The sequence below is a fragment of the Capra hircus genome, chromosome 1 (assembly GCF_001704415.2).
Source record: "Capra hircus breed San Clemente chromosome 1, ASM170441v1, whole genome shotgun sequence".
NCBI lineage: Eukaryota > Metazoa > Chordata > Mammalia > Artiodactyla > Bovidae > Capra > Capra hircus.
The window spans coordinates 36852757-36867909 of record NC_030808.1 but is presented as its reverse complement, the minus strand read 5'-3'; positions in this window follow the sequence as shown (position 1 = coordinate 36867909).

Genomic DNA, 15153 nt, shown 5'->3' with positions numbered 1-15153 from the left:
AAGGCTAGTTATCAGATCTACTTTCTATCTCTGCATTCTCTATATGCAGTAGGAGTTATACCTAGATCACTATCTGTTTAACTGATTCAGGTGTGATTTGTTGCTCAACTCAGAGAACACATTTCAAAGCTCTCAGAGTGGTCCCCTTGAAACATGTCACCCCTTGAAATGTTTGAGGTAAGGGGAAAGATATTCTTCCATTAGGATGAGTGGGATTTTCCCCAGCGGTATTTTCCTCATGACATCTTTACTCTTTCTCCACACTCTGACCCCTTTAATTGGTCCATGATTTGTTGACAAGATTCGAAAGCCATGGAATTGGTCCATAGGGAAGCTGCTTGAGTATCTGCATATGTGTATTTCTCTCATACTTCCTGTGGTGTTTGCTCTCTCTAGTACTGACTCCTCAGTTACTGAAGTAGAACTGCACTAAAAAATCCTAATAACCTGTGGTCTTTCAACCTTGACAGTCATATAAATCATATAAAAAGTATTCTAGAACACATGCCTAGATCCCTCTCTAGATTATGAATCACAGCCTCTGTGGTTCAGCGACTAGGAATCTAGTTGGTTTTTTTTTTTTTTTAAGCTGTTATATTTTTGCTTCATTGACAGGTACATTCAAAATGATGTAATACTTATGAGTGTCTGGGTCTCTTTTGGTGGAAAAATCATGGATACTGTGAATGATGCTTTTATTAACTATTCTAAATACTTTGCAACCTAAAATTGCTTTCTTATTTATAGAGAAATAAAATTGTTTTATTTCTTATATATGACAAATTCTTGAGTATCTTGGTATAGAAATTATTAATCCATGGTTTTACACTTTTAGAAAATTTGGATTTTTCTTTTAGTTTCCTTATACAACAGAGTCATTTAGTAGATAATCAAATATGTATTATATGCATCCATAAGTTCTTGTGTGTGTTGTTGCTAAAGAGTTAAGCATCAGTGGAAAAGCCCGTTTCACTCATGTTTTCAATTCAGGCCCCTTTCTGGGGCTTATATTCTCCCAAATAGAGCAAAAGTCTTGCAATATGTTTTGATTTACTTCCAAAAAAGAAAAAATCCAGAAAAGTCTGCCCTCCAAATGCATAATATAAAAATATATACTTACATTTTAACTAAGAATCATAATTAAACACCTCAGGCAGCCAAATAAAATTTATCAGAATGAAAAGGGTTTGCTGATCATTTATGCTATTGTGCCTTGGGATAACATGCAGAAGCCAGTTGATATTACTATAAAGATTTGTGTAATGTCAACACTGAGCAACCAAGTCATTCTGGAAAGTGAGAGATACTTTACACAAAAGTTTTACTCATGGTTTCGATTTGATATGAACTTAAACTTTACTTACCCTTGAGAATCTTAAACCATAATCGTGAACCTGGAATCAAACAAAAGTATATTTAAATATTTCTATGGGCATATAAAAGTGCCTGTTTAGAGTCAGTCCCTGTAGAGTGACATAGGAGCTGTTGTAGATGGGGTAAAATTCTTACCCATAAATATCAGTGTCATATAGCAGCATTAGAAAATTTCTCCTTGTCTTCTCTCCTCAAATACAAATATTTCCTCTGCTTAAGTTACCACATTATAGAAAAATAACACTTTATTAGGAATAAATTTGCCAAATTTGTTTCCTTTTTTTGACAAGGAGATCTAGTGACACGTTAAAGAACTGAAATCTGCGAACCCAGAAATGGTAATTAAAGAGAAGATAGGAACCCAACAATGTTCCTTATTTCCTTGAAAGATTGACCTGGGGATAGCTTCATTTAATTTAAATCTCATTTGCTTCTATAATTTTAACTACCATTGTATTAGTCATGTATTACTCTGAAACAAGTTATCCCAAAACTCAGTGGCTTAAAATAACACATGTATTATTTCATAACTTTTGTAGGTCAGAAATCTGGGTGTAGTTTAACTAGGTCCTTTGCTTCACTGTCTCTTTTAAGAATATAATTAAGGTATTATCTAGGGTTGGGGGGGTCTCACCTGAAGGCTTGAATGGGTAAGGATCTCTTTTGAAGCTCATATACATGGTTGCTGGCAGGATTCAGGGGTGTTGAATGAAGGCCTCAGTATCTCACTGGCTGTTGGCTGGCGGCTGCCCTCAGTTTGCTCTGTGAGGATTTTCCAACATGGTAACTTGTTTTGTCAAAGCCAGCAAGAGAGGGAATCTGTTAGCCAAGAGGAAGTCGTAATTTTCTAATCTAACAATGGAAATAATATCCTATCACTTTTGTCATATTGGATAGACAGAAATCACTAGATCCAATTCACTCTTTAGGGGAAGGAATTATATAAGGATGAGACTTCTACCACATAGCAATCACTGGGGGCCATCTTAGAAGTCTGCCTATCATAGCCTTCAACACGCTAAATCTAACCTTCAGCTCTCCCAGGAGAACACATGTGGGTTCCATCAAGATCCACAACCCAAATATGGCTAAATCTGCTTTTCTCCTTGTGTTTTTTAATTTCAGTTCAAGTCATCACCAGGCACTCAGTTTCTTATACTAAGAACTTGATGTCATACTCAGTGTATGTGCTGTGTGCCAAGTTATTTCAGTCGTGTTGGACTCTTTGTGACCCTGTGGACTTGAACCCACCAGGCTCCTCTGTCCATAGGATTCCCCAGGCAAAAAAACTGGGGTGGGTTGCCATGCCCTTCTTAAGCGGATCTTTCCAACTCAGGGAATGAACCCAGGTCTCCTGCATTGCAGGCAGATTCTTTATTGTCTGAGCCAAGTCCCAGTCTGCCCAAATAAATACTTCTCCATGAGCAAAGTAGTTTGAAGGGAATTTGATCCTAAGAATTGTTGTTATTTTAAGTATATTCACAATTTTTGACTGCTACAAAATTGCTAGTCTCAGAACAACTTAGATTTTTTAAAACAACTATTATAACTTCAAAACTTTAAAGATAGCTACCCCTTTGTTTTTATGTAATACTTTTATTTATCTTTTTTTAAAGCAGCTTTCTGCTTTATAAATCAATTTTCTGAAAATGTAATGTTGAAAAGTGAAATCATCTCATAGTAATTGCTTCAGTGACAAGTCCAAGACTAGGCAAACCATGCTTGTTATTGTGCTGTACATAGTATTGGGATGTGCACTGATTTATGTTAGGCTAATCACCTAATCCTCCCTGTGGCTCAGTTGGTAAAGAATCTGCCTGCAATGCGGGAGACCTGGCTTTGATCCCTGGGTTTGGAAAATCCCCTGGAGAAGGGAAAGGCTACCCACTCCAGTATTCTGGCCTGGAGAATTCCATGGACTGATAGTCCATGGGGTCACAAAGAGTCGGACACGACAGCGACTTTAACTTCACTTCACTGCAGTTACCTAATCATCAGAAGATCAGGAATTTTCCTTAACTTGTCACTTACTCATTAGAGTTAGAAAAAATATTTTTGTTGTTAGGTATGCTATATGCTGTTCTCGAGGGCTCTGATTGAATGCCCCCTAGAAAATTTATTTTAGATGAGTGTTCAGTCCTGTTCTAACTATTCATTATATTACAAGATGGGATCCTCTCACCTTGCCAATTAATAATACCTGCTTTGATATTTGCCACAGATTTAAGTTTTCTCTTAGGGTCATTTAAACTCAATTGAGTGATGAGCTAAGTCTCAATAAAAAATTAACTTCTCATCCATTAAAAGGAAAACTCCCACAATTATGGGGAGGATGTACATGGTTAACACAGGTTATGGTCATTTAAGTTTAAAGGCTCCTCTATGTTGAGAACGGTTAAATCATACTAAAAATGATCAACCTGGTAATTATGAGACAAGGCTGGGTGCTTTATGAACTATGCCTGTTATTACCCTTAAAGAGAGTGATTGGTATGGAACTCAGTGGATTTGTGGCACTAATTTATGGCCTTGACATCTACAGAGATGGATACGAAGGTGTAACCTGGGATTCCTATGAATTTAAGGTCATACTTGTTAACAAATTAGAGGTAACCCCAACCAATCTATCACTGGTATGATCCCAGTGGGTCAAAGATCTGTATTCTACTAGTATGACCATTTAGCAGCTTTTGTGTGTGTGTGTGTGTGTGTGTGTGTGTGTGTGTGCCTTCAATAGGGTTGGAGGATGTAATTGATCATATCTAAGCCTTAACACGGAGAAGGCAATGGCACCCGTGGGTCAAAGATCTGTATTCTACTAGTATGACCATTTAGCAGCTTTTGTGTGTGTGTGTGTGTGTGTGTGTGCCTTCAATAGGGTTGGAGGATGTAATTGATCATATCTAAGCCTTAACACGGAGAAGGCAATGGCACCCCACTCCAGTACTCTTGCCTGGAAAATCCCATGGATGGAGGAGCCTGATAGGCTACAGTCCATGGGGTCACGAAGAGTCAGACACGACTGAGCGACTTTACTTTCACATGCTATGATTTAACATTAATATGTTTAGAGGCTTTTGTTTTCTTGTAGTTGTCTACTGTATTATTGGTAGCGATGGAGGGAAATACAGGGTTGAGGTGTAAAAAAGAAAACATGAAGGTATTATTGAAGAAATAGTTTTGCAGACCTACTTGTTTCTTACAGTGGGTTTTACTTTCTTTCTTCCTGTCAATATAATATCTTACTTAGTCATTTGGTGATCTAATAAGAAGTTGAATGAGTGAGAAGCTTGGATAATTCTCTACTGAGAGCTTTGCATAAACAACTGAATATGGTGCAGGAATTGGAAATTGAATAATTCCTTTGTCAAAAATAACTGTGTTGATACATGGAAGCTATATAAGAGATTTTATTCTGCATGTTATAAGTGAGATAGAGAACTCCCCATAGAGATGCTATGTTTTTGGCAATAAGGAACAACTTTTATTTCTGTATTAAAATCACATGTTGGTCTGATTTATCACAGGTTTGGGTATTTAATTGCTTTGTGTAATAATTGAAAACCTACTTCTCACATGCACCTTGATTCTTTGATGATAAATATAAGTTTTACAAGAAGAATCAATATTAATTTAACAAAAAAATCAATAGTCTGGTGAAGTCACTGTAATAGTAATTTGAAACTTCAGGATTACTTTACATTCATTCAAAATATGTTTATTGAATACCTATTCAGTGATAGGTACTAGCATCAAATATGAATGCTGCATAATTGTATTGCTATTTTCAGTGCATCTCATCACGTACGGGGAGAGACACTAAGTGAGAAATGAGCAGCTATTTTATTAGAATTCTCTCCTACCAAGTGACCTCAGACTTTGTAGATGGGCTATGACCAGTAGCTGTGGGGAGAACTCAGGGAAGGCCTCTTTATTCCAGGTTCTTGCTGACATTGTTCTTAGTTAAAGAGCTTTTACTTACTGCCAGAGCAGAGTTTCAGGCCCTTGAAGAGGTTACAGGCAAAAACAGAAAATGCAACTTGATCTGTGTAAGACATATGAAAGCATCTATCATAACACCGCGAAGGAAATAAACTTTTGAATGAGAAAGAACTAAGAAGCACTGGGTGGGGGAACTGCATTAATGCTGTAGACCAGGCCTGGGGAAAAAGTTTCTCAATAGAAACTGACTATTCACAGAAGTGCTACAAAGTGCTTTGACGCCAATCTCCTACTTGGAGACAATGATCAGAGCTGTCTGTGATTTATTAGTGGCTCAGGGATTGCGAGTTGCTATCAGATCTACATTTACTCAATTGAATTAAATGAATTGCTCGGCAGAAGCACCAAAGTAAGAATACAACAACTTTGGGGTCGAATTTAACTAGTTTTCAATCCTGGCTCTGATAACAGGCAATTTATTTAAGGACTCTGGTCTCAGTTTTCTGTTTTTCAAGTGGGATCGTACCTATTCAAAGGAGTAGTTCTGATGATATATAGCATACAGTACTTTTAGTGGCTACAGACTGAAGGAATCAAATGAATAAAACTCCAGGTCTAGCCCAGGAACGTGGTGAGTAACTGTGTTTTCTTTTCCTTTACATCTCCCTATTTGTGCCACAATTTCTACTGATTCCAGGCTTTTTCAGGAAATGATTTTCCAAGAATGAGTCTCTAGTTCTAATCTGGTAACCATGATCTCAGATGAAAGTTTTTGGTACAATAGGGAGTCGTGGTTAAAATCACAGACTCTAAAACATTGCTGAGGGCGAAAGCTGAGGCCTGATGTTAGCAAGTGGGGTGGTTGTGGGGCCTCAGTCTGTAAAATACAATCTTCCTTATAGAATGGATACAAGAAATTATGTGAATTAATATATTTAGAGCACATGCCATACAGTAAGCCCTTTTTAATCTTTAAATTTTAATTAAAAACATTTTATTGAGATATATTTGACATCCAAAATTGTAAACATTTAAAGTGTGCAACTTAATGATTTGATAGGTTTATTTTGCAATATGATGGCCATTGTGTATTAGCCAACATCTCTATCATGTCACATTATTATCATTTCTTCTGGTGGTAGGAACAATTAAGATCTGGTCTGTTAGCGAGTTTAAAGTTTATGATCCAGTTTTGTTGTCTATAGGGCTTCCCTGATAGCTCAGTTGGTAAAGAATCTGCGTTTAGTGCAGGAAACCCTGGTTCGATACCTGAGTTGGAAAGATCCCCTGGAGAAAGGATAGGCTACCCACTCTAGTATTCTTGGGCTTCCTTTGTGGCTCAGCTGGTAAAGAATCTACCTGCAATGCGGGAGACCTAGGTTCAATCCCTGGGTTGGGAAGAGCCCCTGGAGAAGGGAAAGGCTATCCCCTCCAGTATTCTGGCCTGGAGAATTCCATGGAGTGAGGGTCTCAAAGAGTTGAAGCCAGCTGAGTGATTTTCACTTTTGTGGTCTATAATCCTTGTACTGTGTATCAGGTCTTCAGGTCATATTGGTCTATTAGTTACAAATATGTACCTTTACACATCTCTCTCATTCCTCCACCTTCTAATTTCTGGTAATCTTCTGCTTTTATGATTTGCGTTTTTTAGATTCCATATATATGAGGTATCATATTGAGCATAATGTCTTCAATAATATTAGCTTGATATAAACCAAATCAAAGGCATGTAAAGTACTGCAAGGAAAAATACTCTTAAGTCAGAAGTTGGAGTCTTAGTCTCACCTTTATTCCTGCTAGAATTCTTTTCAAGGTTCCCTGTTTATAAAATTAGATTAATATTATCTACCTGTCAAGCTTATTTTATAGGGACAAATTAAATGAGACGATGTACATCAGATGATGAACGTATTTTGAGCAATGTTGTTATCTAGGACAGTATTATCTTGATTATTTACAATCTACCAATATTACAACAAAACCGGTTTTATTAAGCAGTTATAAATACATTATTTTCACCTCTGCAGGGCTGAATTAAGTGTGTGCTCAATATTATAACTACGAGATCAGGAAGACAAACTACAGAGGTCTTCAGCAGTGTTTCAACTTAGGCCTGATACCTTATTTTTCTCTTCTGGTTGCAGTTTTTCTTCGAATAATTACTAGTTTGTAAGGGAAATTTTTTTTTAAACTTTAGATTCTGGCTTTTAAATTTGAAGGGTAAGCTTAAGGCACATTATTATTATTATTATTTAGTTTTTTGCTGCTGCCGCTGCTGCTGTGTCTCTTCAGTCTTGTCTGACTCTGTGCGACCCCATAGACTGCAGCCCACCAGGCTCCTCCATCCATGGGATTTTCCAGGCAAGAGTATTGGAGTGGGGTGCCATTGCCTTCTCTGTTTTTTTTTTTTTTTTTTTTTTTTTTTTGCTAGTAAACTCTAATTATATGAACCCAGTAGAAAAGCCACTTCCACAAGTAAAATATTTAAATTATTCCAGAAAAGCTTAAAATTTCAAGTACTTTATCCCACTTAAAGGAAAAAGTGCTTGCTGGGATTAAGCCAACCCAATTAATTTGTGAAAAATATACTAAAGATGTTTTTCTATATGCAAGAATAAAAGATGATAAAGGTGTGGACAGAATGTGGCTGATCTGTGATGAATTAATCTGAACCTTCCCACCTTTTCGCCTTCCAATGCTCACTACATGATTTCTTTCCAACCTTACTAACTTTAAAGTGAATGTCATGTTTAAAGGAGATAAACAGGATTAGAGGAAGAACAATGACTAGGGGGAAGAGATTTGCAAGGTAAAAAGACTTGTGTTGCTGTCTTCTATACAAAGAGTTTGTGTCCATTTTGGAAAGGTCTCTGAATTTACATGCTATGTTTAAATTCCTTATTTTTCTACATGTAAGATTTTTAAAATTGTTCCATGCCCTGCAATTAAAAAAAAAAAAAAAAAAAGAAGCCTCTTTCTATTATTGCCTATGGGGTTGAAGTGAAGTGAAGAGTTAGTCACTCAGTCGTGTCCAAATCTTGTAAGCTGCCAGGCTCCTCTGTCCATGGGATTTTTCAGTCAAGAATACTGGAGTGGGTTGCCATTGCCTTCTCCAGGGGATCTTCCCAACCCAAGGAAGATCTTACCATGAACCCAGATCTTACCATGTTACAGGCAGATTCTTCACCCTCTGAGCCACCAGGGAAGCCTATGAGGTTAGTATTTCTTTTTAAACAGTGTGAGTCTGGATACACCCCCAACTGTCCATGATATTGTATGTCAAATTAACTCTCCTTAGTAATGCTATCCAGGCCCATATTCTCAAATAAAACTGGAGTTATTGTTTGTACTAGATTTTAATTAAAATCTTCTCAGTTCTTTACGTCTGTTTTATCTTTTCTTTCTGTCACCTCTCTTGCTATCTTAGCGACTTCACTTTCACTTTTCACTTTCATGCATTGGAGAAGGAAATGGCAACCCACTCCAGTGTTCTTGCCTGGAGGATCCCAGGGACGGGGGAGCTTGGTGGGCTGCCGTCTATGGGTCGCACAGGGTCAGACACGACTGAAGCGACTTAGCAGTAGCAGCATCTTCTTCTAGGCTTTCTTTCCTTCTTTCCTAAAACTCCTTCCTCCTTTTTGGTCTTCTATGGTTAGGGGTTAGGGTAGTTAAACCCCAGTCATTATATATATATATTTGAATAGATCCTATCAACAATGAATAAACTTCTGGAATAATTTTGGATATATTTTAGAGTCCTGTATAAATGCATGTTTCTATGGTTTTGAAGTAAAAACATTGAAGAATAACTTTCTAAATGGCCATCTTCAAGTTTTTATGTACTCTTCTTGAAAATAATTTGTTGAGAATTTAAAAGTTTTTTTACAAGATACTGAGTGTGACAGTTAATTTGTGTGGTAACTTGACTAGACTATAGTGGCCAGTTGTGTGATCAAACACTGGTCTATATGTTACTGTGAAGGTATTTTGCAGATACGATTAACATTTATAATCAGCTGACTTTAAGAAAGGAGAGTATCATCAGTAATATGAATGGAGTGAAGTGTAAAGTGCCCAGTTGTGTTAGAATCTTTTGTGACCCCGTGGACTGCAGCCCTCCAGGCTCCTCTGTCCATGGCATTCTCGAGGCAAGAATACTGAAGTGGGTTGCCCTTTCCTTCTCCAGGGGATCTTCCTAACCTAGGAATCAAATCATTATCTCTGGTGTCCTGCACCGACAGTCGGGTTCTTTACCACTAGTGCCACCTGGGAAGCCCAATGTGACTGAGTCTCATCCAATCAGGTCTTCAGAGCAGAAAATTAGGTTTTCTAGAACAGAATAAATTCTGCCTCAAGACTGTGACATAGAACTCTTGCTTGATTTTCCAGCCTGCCAGCTTACTTAACAGATTTCAGACTAAAAATTAATGTCAGTTTTTAACTCTTACCTGAGTTTCCAGGATACTTGTCTCCTTATGAATTTTTGAGTTAACAGTCCCCACAGTCATGAGAGTAAGTTTCTTAAAATCAGTCTGTCTTTCTCTATATCTCTGTCTCTCTTTGCTTCTCCATCTGTCTCTCTCTGTCTCTACATATATGTAACATGTATATGTGATATATGTATATTATCTGTACATATACATATTTATTTATTTATCTATCTGAATGTAAAAAAGGTTGTTTTTCTGGAGGACCCTGACTATCTGATGCACTGAGGCATGCATCATAATATTCTACAACTTTAATTAGGATTGGTTTATTTGATTGAACTGATTATTTCCAGGCTCTCTTGCTTTTTCAGGCAGGAAGCTCTAGCTGAACTTGTGATTCACAAAAAGCCTGTTCTTGAAATGAAACATTCCCTCCCAGGAAGCTGTCAGGAAACCCGGCTCATCACTGTGATGCATATTTAGCACCCACAGCTCAGCTCTGGGCCAATATTTTGAAATTGGATTTCAGTGCATCTGCTTTTAAAATTGAGGAGGATACTATTCTAGATGCTTTACCAAGGTACTGAATACACCAAACTCCTGCTCCTTACAGACTCCACACAGTTCATTGTACTTAAATTATTGACTTTCTCTTCAGTAAACATTTCACCTGTGGCTTTGATTTGTATAATGAATAAGTCAGAGGTTTATTATTTTTCTAATCTTGAAAAACCTTGAAATAAGAAAATATACTGTTTTGATAAAATTATGACAAATGAAACATTTCATTTATTCAATATGACACTTATCTTTGTTTTGGTTGCTATAATAAAGTACCATAGACTGAGTGGCTTGTAAATATCAGACATTTATTCCTCACAGTTCTGGAGGCTTGAAGAATGAGATCAAGGTGCCAGCATGTCAAGTTCTGGTGAGAACCCTCTTCTGGGGGGCAGACTGAGACTTACTGTATCCTCACAGGGAAGAAGCAGAGATAGAGGATACATGTTCTCTGGTACATGTATTTTTTTAAAGCAAGGGCACTGATCTCACTTATGAGAGCCCCATCCTTATTGCCTCTCAAAGGCCCCACCTCCTAACATCATCACACTGAGGGCTAGAATTCCAACAGATACATTTAAGGAGACACAAGCATCCAGTCCATAATAATATTATATTCAAATCTTCAGGGAAACAGTCATAAAAATGATACATATCTAATTCTGGTGACTCAGTGGTAATGAACCCACCTGCCAATGGGTTCATTGAGAACCCACTGAGATGAGATGCAAGCTTGATCCCTGAATCAGGAAGATCCCTTGGAGAAGAAAATGGCAATCCATTCCAGTATTCTTGCCTGGGAAATCCCATGGACAGAGGAACCTGGTGGGCTACAGTCCATAGGGCTCAATAGAGTTGGACATGACTTGGTGACTAAACAACAACAAAAAGTCTTGTAAAAGTATTAGATTATTGAAATTCAACTTGCTAGGTTTACATAGTTAGAAGAAAGTTAGGATTTGAGCCTGGATCTGGTCAGATTCCAAAACTCATGAACTTTCTGTAAGTTACCAACAAAGCCAAGAAATTGATTTCTGGGGAAAATGTTAGGTTAGGCCAGTGGTTCTCAAAGTGAGTTTCCAGAATGAACATCACCTGTTATACTCCATTCCAACATATTATCTAACCTAACATTCTCCGTTTAACTCCTGCACTCTCTTGCTTCATGCAGGAAGATATCAATGCTTGACGTTGTGTTTTTATTATGGATGAAAAATAACTCAGGGTTGAAAACAGAAGGAAAATGTCTCTTCAAAAACTTGACCCCACTAGAGTTTACTGCAGCTACTTCTAAGAGAAACTTAACATGTAGAGTTAGAGTTCATTTTCCATTTTCATCATTCTGTTTTCTTCTATTTGTTGTCATTTTACTGTAAGGAAGAGGTTTTTCTTTTTATTTGTTCATTTGTTTATTTATTTGTGACCCCATGGATTGTAGGCCATCAAGCTCCTCTGTCTATGGAACTCTCCAGGCAAGAATACTGGAGTGGGTTGTCATTTCCTTTTCCAAGGGATCTTCCCAACCCAGGGATTAAATCAGGATCTCCTGCATTGCAGGTGGATTCTTTACCATCTAAGCCACCAGGGAAGCCCATATTATATGAACTTTATTTTATTATTTTTTAGTTTACTTTATGCTCAGATGTTCAGCCATGTCCGACTCTTTGCAACCCCATGGGTTGTAGCACACCAGCCTCCTCTGTCCATGAGATTTCCCAGGCAAGAATACTGGAGTGGGTTGCCATTTCCTAGAGGATCTTCCCAATCCAGGGACTGAACCCATATCTCTTATATTTTCTGCTCTGGCAGGCAGGTTCTTTACCACTAGAGCCACCATATGAACTTACAAAGTCATATTTTGTTCAATGAGTTAGTAATCAATCACTCTTACTTACTTTGATACAAATTGTTTTAGATTTGGATTCCTAAGCTGACTCCTATGTTCTTTACATTTTTCTACTACTTGGCATAAGAAGATGTTCCTGGTTCATTCTGTGTTTGCTTCACCCCAGCGGTGGAATCAACCATTTCCCTAAGAGGGTCTAGTTTCTTCTGATGGTGGATGGTGTGCTGAAACCAAAACCAAAATATTAGACATGTTCATTGCTACTGGGATGGCACTATTTCAGGGACCTCTCAGAAAACAGAACTAGGAAATACATGTACAAATATTCATACATCTCTCTTTGTTGCTATATGTATTTTAGGATTGGAGAGAGGTCCAAGAGGGAGGGAATATACGTATACATATAGCTGACTCACGTTTTTGTACAGCAGAAACTAACACAACATTGTAAAGCAATTATACTTCAATAAAAAAATAATTCATAATGATACGTTTTACTTGAACTCTCCCAAAGATTTTTTCTATCCTTCTCTCTGTCCATGCCTGCAAATCTCTTCTTTGGCAGTGAGAAACCACACAAACACAAATTTGCTCAATCTCCCAACCACATGGGCTACCTCTGCACCTGCCAGTTCTGTGCATCTCACAACTCACACAGCTTCCTTGACTTACAGCTACCCTACCAATGAATCTGTGGTGTAGCCTCACCTCTTTGCTGGCCTGTAGCAGTTGACCCTTGTGTCCAAAATGTATTTCTTACACACTTGATTTTTATGGGTACTTACATATTCTTTTCAAGATTATTACTTACCTGAAACTTTAAATTAATTGCAGTTAAGATACTTTTCTTGAAGCCCTCTCAGATGCTCCAAATGGGAAGAGCTTCTTCCTACTTTTTATCTTTCCCATTCTCACCTCTGTCCTTAGAGCATTAGGTCTTTGGGAGACTTGCACACCATTGGTTGACTGGATACATCTTGCCTACTTGGTTCTGCCAAGATGCGAAACAATGGGAATTGAATGAGTTCTTTTTCTTTTCTCCATGTAATCTCTGACCAGGTATTGTTGATGACCTGGCTTGCAACAAACACGACATTGTATCTGCCCTTCCATTTTAATATTGCCCTCACTTGCATCTAGTGTGTTCTCTGTGTGTTTATGTCTAGTCTCTTAAAGATGGCCCTGTTCTGGAGATGCAGGTTTTGCCCGTTTGCCCCACATTTGGACTAATTTTCTCCTGATTTCCGAAACTATTCATGTCAAGATCTCCAAACCTTATAAAGGGTCAGTCTCTTTGGAGACTGCTCTTTCGTGCCTCTGTCACAGAGTATATGGTTCTCCTAATAGTTGTCTGCATTCGTCACATTAAACTGTGAGTTCCTCAAGGTCGTAAATTTTTCTTTTTTATGTACTCTACAGAATTTAAACCAAAGACTTGCATGTGAAAGTGACTCAAAAGATATTTCCCAAATTTGAGTATGTGATAAACTACTTTTCTCTGACATCTTACACTAAGACAACTCCATGTCTAGTTTATTAATCTGTGACTAGGATTTGATTTAATGATTATTTCCAATGTTATAACCCATCCCAGTCTAACCTGATCAGGTGTACTGTAGTCTGAGATGGTGCAATTCAAGAAAATTTCTTCAAAACAATTAAAAATGATGTATTTTTGTTACATTCAATGCACATATTTGCTGTTTATTTGGAACTTCCAAAAGCCTTGGTGTAATGTTAAAGTAATTTTCTAGAGAAAACTATAGTTAAGGAAACAAATTATTGATTCTTTTCAGGATTCTCTTTCCATAATGCCAGTTTTTCATCCATTTGAAAACTGAGAACATCATATACTGAATTTTATTGGCCATTCACATGTTTTCCAGGCTTTGGCTTGTTATTCAGAGGATAAATTCATAGTTCAGTGACTTTCATTCTCACTGTAAACACTTTAAAATATAATATGTAAAATGCCAATTATTTAAAAAAATTGCCATGTGTTAAACAACCTTACTGGACAATAAAGAAATACTTCAAATAAATATAAAACTAAAATACTGTTCTATATACTTCATCTCTGGAATCTACAGGTCAAACGATGTTCTATTTTGTTTCTTGTGGGCTTTTTCTGACAGCCTAGTAAGAACCATAGAGGTAAGTTTATAATTTGAGCTCAGTGTTCAACTGTTCTATCTCCTGTATTTAAGCCATTCTTCTTAATAAATGGATATGCAATTACAGTATCTATCTGAGCTGCTTGCACAGAGAGAGTTTTAGTCAATATTTGGTCATTCAATACATTTCTACATAAAAAATTTCTCATGTCCAAATTACCACTGAAGCAAGCTCTTTATTAATCCAACGGTCTATCCATTTAAAAACTGGATATACACTGAAAATTTGGCCACCACTGCTGCTGTGAACTGTTCTCTGAACATGAGAGACCTTGACTTGAGATGATCCAAATGAATAGGTTTTCTTAGGTTTCACTTTTATTCCTCTCTTCTTGTTCATCTCTTTGCATTTGTGAAACTGATTCTTATTTAAAAATCCTTGAGTGCACAAGAAGCTGCTCAGTAAATTTGCATGCCTTTTCAATGGAAATGGCAAGATTTTCACTGGCAGCACTAGTTTCAATGGAGCTTGTCTTAAAAATATAGATTATGACAGAATCTAAGAAAAAAGGAGAATCTTCAGTTTTTACACAGGCACTGTCACCATGGGTGATTTCATATTTCACATATCAGGCCAAATGTCTAAAAGAACACATAAAACTGAAAATTGGGAATAAAAATCTTTTATTTTTGCCAATTAGTGTAACAAATCCTGCATTTAGACAATCATCCAAATTTGTTCTGTAGCACCCTTGAAAGACAGAAGAACCTACATTGTTTTTTCTTATTTTGGGGTGAAAACTCATGTTTAGTTACCATGATGGTTTCCTCCTCTGCCTAGGTAGACCAAACATCTTCACATCTCGGCTATTTAAAAGCCTATCAG